Consider the following 7,953-nt stretch of genomic DNA (forward strand, 5'->3'; position numbering starts at 1 on the left):
TGCGTAAAATTGGAAGTGTCTTGGCGACGTTTCGACGAAGTCTCATTCGTCATCTTCATTCGTTGAAACGTCGGCAAGACACTTCCAATTTTACGCGGGAGAAAACCCGAATAACCAAAGACCTACATACTAACCCCCGCGAAAACCTCAGAAAACACACACACACACACACACACACACACATCCCTCTCTCTCACTCTGTCTCTCTCTCTCTCTTTTCCCTCCTCCCTTTTACAGAGACTCTACACAAACCAGACCGTAAGGAAGATGCGCTTCATTCTCAGAAGCACCTACTAGGTGGGTGGGGAATGTCTATAAAGATAATATAATTGTTCCATCTCTAGAACTTCCGTTGTGCTTTGCTGGCATTTTATCACTTTTCAAATACAGAACAGGAAGAAAGGGCCATTTTGTACTGTCAGCAGTCTTCGGGATGTGTTCCCTATGGGGAGGAAAAGGGAATCTTCTTAATTTGATTGCTCACTCGTTTACAAATTTATGATGCAACCCCCCCACCCCCAATACCTGCTGATTAAACATTTTCGAGACACAAATTCTATTGCCAGGAAAAGAGAGGCGATAGCATACACAGCCTATTATGTCCTTCCTCTGAGGGCTTTTTCCCCACATGCATGTTACCATGATACAAACATCCACGGGCAACATTGCTGCTCTGCTGTGTCTCCACAGTAACTGCTTTCGTCTTGTTTCTGTCCTACAAGTGAGACAGATTTGAGTTGTCTTTAGTTATACTGCCATGTTCTTTTCCTTATTCCAATATTCCCCAGGGGTAGCCTCAATGTACATAACATTTGTTAGGTGTAGACCAGAGGTGGGCTCCTACCAGTTCGCACCAGTTCGGTAGAACCGGTTCGTCAAATCTACCGAACCAGTTAGAAGAGGTCCCACCAGTGTGGCCTCCTTTGTGGGAGTGGCTTGCCAGCCATGTGACCTGGTGGGAGTGGCTTGCCGGCCATGTGTTTTCCCTCTCTCTCTCTCTCTCTTTCCTTCCTTTTGTCTCTCTGCCCCTTTTTTCTTTTTTTCTTTCATCTCTCTCTCTCTCTCTCACTCTTTTTCTTTCTTTTTTCTTTTTTTATTTATTTATTTCTTCCTTTCTTTCTCTTTCTCTCTCTCTCTGTGTCAGTCTGTGTGTGTGTGTGTGTGTGTGTCAGTGGTGGGTTTCAAAATTTTTTGGAACCTCTTCTGTAGGTGTGGCCTGCTTTCCGGGTCCACTGGTGAAACCTCTTCTAACCGGTCCGGTAGATTTGACGAACCGGTTCTACTGAACCGGTGCGAACCGGTAGGAACCCACCTCTGCTTTAAATATATCCTGTAGTCCAGCATGCTAGATTATATCATGTTTTGACAGTTTCCGATACAGCAGAAGATTTTTCTTACAGCTTTATGAGGTTTCATGGTCATATAACCTGATTTTCTTTTAACTCTCATTAAAAGAGTTTTAATTCTCACTCTTATTTTCATGGCACTTTCTTCGGGTTGTATTTTAAGAAATACTATGTTTAGAAATGCTGCATTTCTTCTTTCTGTGCTGTCTTCTTTCCTGTCTTTATTTTAATGCCTTCAATTTCCCATCATTAAAGCTGAAAAAATGAAAATAAGTGCTGAATGTCATCCTTTTATACAGCCTGTTTGTTCAGAGAACTCGGCTGAGCTGGCAGCACTTAGCTGATCTTGATTGATCCTAAAAAAGACCTTAAGTAGGGTCAGACATGGCTACAACCTAGATTAGTGTTTCTCAACCATGCCAGCTGGGGAATTCTGGGAGTTGAAGTCCACATATCTTACAATAGTTAAGGTTGAGAAACAGAGACCTCGATGGAAAACTGTTCTGACCCCCCTCGTCCTACACCACTCTGAGCCAAAGATAAGTTACGGCATTTAATTAACAGACAGACAGGTCCTTGGCAGCAAACCGGCACAGACAAGCTTGGGCAGCAATCCAGCACAGATAAGCCGTGGCAGCAATCCAGCCTGCCAAGCTCACAATAATGTTCTCCAACATTAGTTCCTGCGTTGACATCTGCAAGAGGGGTGTGGGCACAAGCAGTCCTTTTATAGTCTGGAGAGGAGCCTAAAGACCACCAGCTGAGTGCAATTACCTCCTGTAATTGCATAATTGTTCCTTAAGCCTATTAACTCTCCGATGCCGGGCATCTAGGAACAACTCTATTGGCTCCTCCCCACTGCTGATGTCCAGATCACACTCCCTTGTCTCCTCCCCACTAGTCCAAGGCTCAGACGCCTCCTGGTGGCCAACCAGCCTCTCTGTGCCCTGCTCTGAGTCGGAACCCTGTCCAGGGTCCTCCACATCCTCCAAAGCCGACTCATAGGGCCGCTCGCTGTCGGAGTCTGGTGGCAGCTCCAATGGCGCCTGCTGGGCCACAACAGAAAACCATTACGGAATCCAAAGCACTAGAAAGTTAACCAAACCAATAAAAAGCCCCTTCCTGAAACTAGAAGAAAGCAAGAGAAAACTTTGTCCATATTTTTCTGAGAAAATTACAGGGACAGAAATAGTGACCTTTGCTTTGAGGAGCATCAAGCAAAAGATCTGCCCCACTTTCTGTTCTATCATATTAGCCTGAAGGAGAAAAAGAAAGTACAGGTAGTCCTCAACTTATGACCACAATTAAACCAAAAATTTATGTGGTTACGTGAGACAGTTGTTAAGTGAATTTTGCCCCATTTTACGACTTTTATTTAAGTGATAATTAAGTGAATCCCTGCAGTTATTAAGTTAGTAACACTGTCAGGCCTGCAATTATATTCGTTTTAGAATTTTGGCGTGCCACACTTTCTCTTATTTCATTATGCTGTTTCATTAGTATAGTTGATGGGAGGGGGGAATAGACAGGAGTAGGATTGTGGAATGTATTGTTACCATTCTTTCCTAGAAGACCAAGGTCGTCTTTTGTCTCCGCACTTTTACACCAGACCGGAAGCAGCTTGGTGGAGATGCCAGCGTGGAAGAAGAAGATTGGACCATGTGATGGATTGGTGGGTGTGGGGACAAGATCATGAACTTTTAACTGGGCGGGATTCCGATGTAATTTCCAGAATTGGGATTAACACAGATGTGCCTAAGATGTCTGCTTTATTAAATTGGAACTTTAAGGATCGTTTTGCCTTGGACTCTGATTTAATTCTACATGATACTTGGAACGCTGACAAACACACTTGTTAAGTGAATCCAGCTTCTCCCTTGACTTTGTTTGTCAGAAGATCTCAAAAGGTGATCACATGACCCTGGGACACTACAACTGTCATCAGTACAAGCCAGCTGCCAAGCAGCCAAACTTTGACCACGTTACTATGGGGATGCTGCAATGCTGCACTGCAATTTCATAGTGAATGTGGCTGTTGTAACTTAGAATGGTCACTGAATGAATGGTTATAAATTTAGGATTGACTGTATCCCAAAGGTTGTCTTCTCTAGATCCTATGATTGATATAAAGATACAGATTAGAGTTGGAAGGGACCTTATAGATCATCTAGTCCACCCCCCACCCCCCACCTAAGCAGGAGACCCTGCACCATTTCTGACAGATGGCACTGCAGTCTCTTCTTGAAAGCCTCCAGCAATGAAGCTCCCACAACTTCTGAAGGCAACTTCTGTTCCATTGGTTGATTGTTCTCCCTGTCCAGGAAATTTCTCCTTATTTCCAGGTTGAATCTCTCCTTGTTCAGTTTCCATCCATTGTTCCTTGTCTGGCCTTCAGGTGCTTTGGGAAACAGCTTGACCCCCTCCTCTCTGTGGCAGCAACTCAAATATTAGAAAACTACTATCAAGCCATGTCATGTCCGATCATTATTTATTGAATGTATATTGCCGCCTATTCACCCATGGCAATAGCAATAGCAATAGCAGTTAGACTTATATACCGCTTCATAGGGCTTTCAGCCCTCTCTAAGCGGTTTACAGAGTCAGCATATATTGCCCCCAACAGTCTGGGTCCTCATTTCACCCACCTCGGAAGGATGGAAGGCTGAGTCAACCTTGAGCCGGTGAGATTTGAACCGGTGAGATTTGAACCGGTGAGATTTGAACCGCTGAACTGCAGATAACAGTCAGCTGAAGTGGCCTGCAGTACTGCACCCTAACCACTGTGCCACCTCGGCTCTATGGCGACTCAAGGCGGCTTACAGAATGTAAAACCTCATTTAAAACAATAAAACTAATAAAAAGAATCAAACAAATTAATGTAATGGAATAAAATCACCCCCACCCACCCCATATATATACAGCTATATAGTTTGTAAGCTATCATGGAAGGCAAAAGGAAGACACGTTAGTTTTTTTTTTTTTGAAGAGCCGAGGTGGCGCAGTGGTTAGGGTGCAGTACTGCAGGCCACTTCAGCTGACTGTTATCTGCGGTTCAGCGGTTCTAATCTCACCGGCTCAAGGTTGACTCAGCCCTTCCATCCTTCCGAGGTGGGTGAAATGAGGACCCAGACTGTGGGGGCGATATGCTGACTCTGTAAACCGCTTAGAGGCGGCTGAAAGCCCTATGAAGCGGTATATAAGTCTAACTGCTATTGCTAACTGCTATTGCTATTAAAGCTGCAAAGAAGGGAATAAGTAGTAGTAGAAAAACAGAAAGATATATCCTGGCCTTTTGCCCTCATAGATTATTCTGTCCCTCTTCCAAGTCCATTGTAAAAGGTGCTGCCATAAATGTGCCCGTATCTGTCCCATAAGAGATTTACTGATCTTGGAGCACAAGCACTTCTCTTCCTTGGATATACCCTGGCAGACTGTGGGATCTGCCAAGTGATCTGAATTTTTCAGTCTCAAACAGCTGGCAAACTCCCGAAGCGTCTCACAGCACGCCACAAGGCAGAGCATATCCTGGGTTTAGTTACACTGGGCGTTCCTCTTTCTCACACTCACCCAGCAGGAGGGTTTAACACCTATTGGATTTTCACACCACGGAGCAAAGAGGGGATTTCCACTGGTGTTGTGTTTCCCTCCGGTGAAGGCACTTGAGCAAAGTTCATAGTACTGGGACGAAGGCAGGCCTTTTTTCATGTCAAAGCAAAGAGGGGGCTTCACCTGTTGGTAATAAGAGCTTCTCATTGGCGCTTTGCCCTTATTCGGTGCCAGCGTCCGTAGCTCGGCTTGATTTTAGCAACCTTGAGTCCTCAATAGCTAGCTAAATAGAACTATTCTCAATTTAAAAATGAAATAAATGACAATCTGAGCTATTCCGTTGTTATTTATTGGGGATTGCTGAAATTCCTCTCTCAATTCCTAGCCCATTTACAGAGGTCAACCTGTTGTGGCCCAGCAGGAGCCGGTGGAGCTGCCACCAGACTCCGACAGCGAGGGTCCCTATGAGTCGGCCCTGGAGGATGTGGAGGACCCTGGACAGGGTTCCGACTCCGAACAGGGCGCAGAGAGGCTGGTTGGCCACCAGGTGGCACCTGAGCCTTGGACCAGTGGGGAGGAGACAAGGGAGAGTGATATAGAAACCAGCAGTGAGTTGTTCCTGGATGCACACCATCGAAGAGCTACTTGGCTAATTGTCAAGAACAATTACGCAATTACAGGAGGTAATTGGGCTCAGCTGGTGATCATTAGGCTCCTCTCCAGACTATAAAAGCTACTTGTGCACACGGTCCTCTTTGTGGAAGTCAATGCAGGATTGAATGTCAGAGGACAGTTCTGTGAGCTTGGCAGGCTGGATTGCTGCCAAGCCTTATCTGTGTTTATTGCTGCCTGAGTTTGTCTGAGTTGCTGCCGAGGTCCTTATCTGTTTGTTATGCTTGGCTTTCAGCCACCGAGGTTTTGGTGTCTTGCTATTAAAGTACATTCCAGTTAAGCTTGTCTCGGCATTCGTTACTGAACGGAGGAGCGGGTCAGAACACAACCACATCAACCCTTTGAGGCCTGGACAAGGAACAGGGACATCTAGGATTTCAAGAATGTTCTTTACTGTTTCTTAGAGTATTAGAATAGAATCTAGAAAGCCTGCCAAAGTCAGTTTCTATTATCACTTATACCTAACAAAATTGAGGTTGTTTCGGTTGCTTTTTTAATGGCACACTTTCATCGGCGCGCATTTGTCGGCGCGCTTCTGCGCGCATTCGTCAGTGAACCAACTAGCACATACGTGCGAGGGGAACCTTTACCGTTAATTGCATTATATAGCAGATTTTGAGCTCCGTTGCTGCCTTCATCCTACGCAGCTTACCATTTAAAATATATTTAATATTTGGTCTGTCCTGCTGCATAACTCGGGGAAGCATATTGAGGCTGTCTCCTCCCACTGCTCTTTTTATTCCTCTCTCATGCCATGTTTCCGCTTTCTGTACCATCTGCGTCCTTCCTCTTTAGTCTGTTGTTTGGGCTAAGGAAAAAGGTCCCCTTAATCTATCCTTCCATCCCCAAAGCTGGTTTTAATTGGACAAACCAGTGAATTTTTCATGCCAGCCGCAGATGTGTTGTGCCAGCAAACCACCGCATTCAGCAGATCTAGCAATCTCTCAGCCAACATAAATTGAACATGCAATTGCTCTGGATATCTAAGTCCTATAAGCTATGGTTGTCTCCAGAGGTGGGTTCCTACCAGTTTGCACCTATTCGGTAGAACCGGTTTGTCAAATCTACCGAACCGGTTAGAAGATGTTCCAACAGTGGACCCGGAAAGCAGGCCACACCTACAGAAGAGGTTCCAACATTTTTTGAAACCCACCACTGGTCCTTGGATATGATTATTCTACACTATCATGTTCATATTTATAAAACTCAGTGCCTCTGTGAAAGGTAAGGATGACTACTGCGTTTGTGGTGCAATCAGAACATTGCGTGTGTTGAAGTTGTTTTAACGCAAACCAAAGATGCCTTTTAAAAAACAAGTTTACATCATATTCTTATGCATGCCAGTGCTGTGTGTGAGGTAATTTAAGGTGGTTCTGACAAGTGTCATCGGCATCTTCATATCCGGTCACATGGGCAGCAAGCCACTCCCATCCGGTCACATGGGCGGCAAGCCACTCCCACAAAGGAGGCCACACCCACAGAGTAGGTTCGAACAATTTTTGAAACCCACCACTGGTTGTCTCCTTTGCAAAATTCATGATTTATATCTGAATATTTTTTTTTCAAAGGAGAATAGTCTGAGCAAATCATAGAACGCTGAGGAAAAAAAACACCCAACAAAATGCTAGGTGGAAGGGCCTGCTGAGTCGTTATGACAAAACAATTTCTCCGTATTTTTGTTCTGTGGGAAAATATGTGAATTGATTGCAGGTGATTTTTCTTTAGAGCCGAGAGGAAACTGATGAACATGGGGTCATAGCCATATTAGAGCATGCGGGTGTTGAAATTAACAAGTCACTCAAATTACATAGGGCTTTTTACTGGATGATTAGGAACCTTGCTTGAAATGCATACAGTATATATTATCTCAACAGTTCATTACATATTTACTGTGAACAGGGATTATTTTCTACCCCGGCAAATTTCACTAACATTTCAGTCAAATATTGCCAATGGAAAAAGCGGGGGAAAGTTCCAGTGTAAAATAGTGTATCTCAGATAAGATATTTGCACAACCTTTGTCAGAGGTGGGTTCCTACCAGTTCACACCTATTCGGTAGAACCGGTTCGTCAAATCTACCGAACCGGTTGGAAGAGGTTCCACCAGTGGACCTGGAAAGCAGGCCACACCTACAGAAGAGGATCCAAAAATTTTTGAAACCCACCACTGGTCCTTGGATATGATTATTCTACACTATCATGCTCATTTTTATGAAACTCAGTGCCTCTGTGAAAGGTAAGGATGACTACTGCGTTTGTGGTGCAATCAGAACATTGCGTGTGTTGAAGTTGTTTTAACGCAAACCAAAGATGCCTTTTAAAAAAGAAGTTTGCATCATATTCTTATGCATGCCAGTGCTGTGTGTGAGGTAATTTAAGGTGGTTCTGA

Source organism: Thamnophis elegans, chromosome 8, assembly GCF_009769535.1.
Source record: "Thamnophis elegans isolate rThaEle1 chromosome 8, rThaEle1.pri, whole genome shotgun sequence".
NCBI lineage: Eukaryota > Metazoa > Chordata > Lepidosauria > Squamata > Colubridae > Thamnophis > Thamnophis elegans.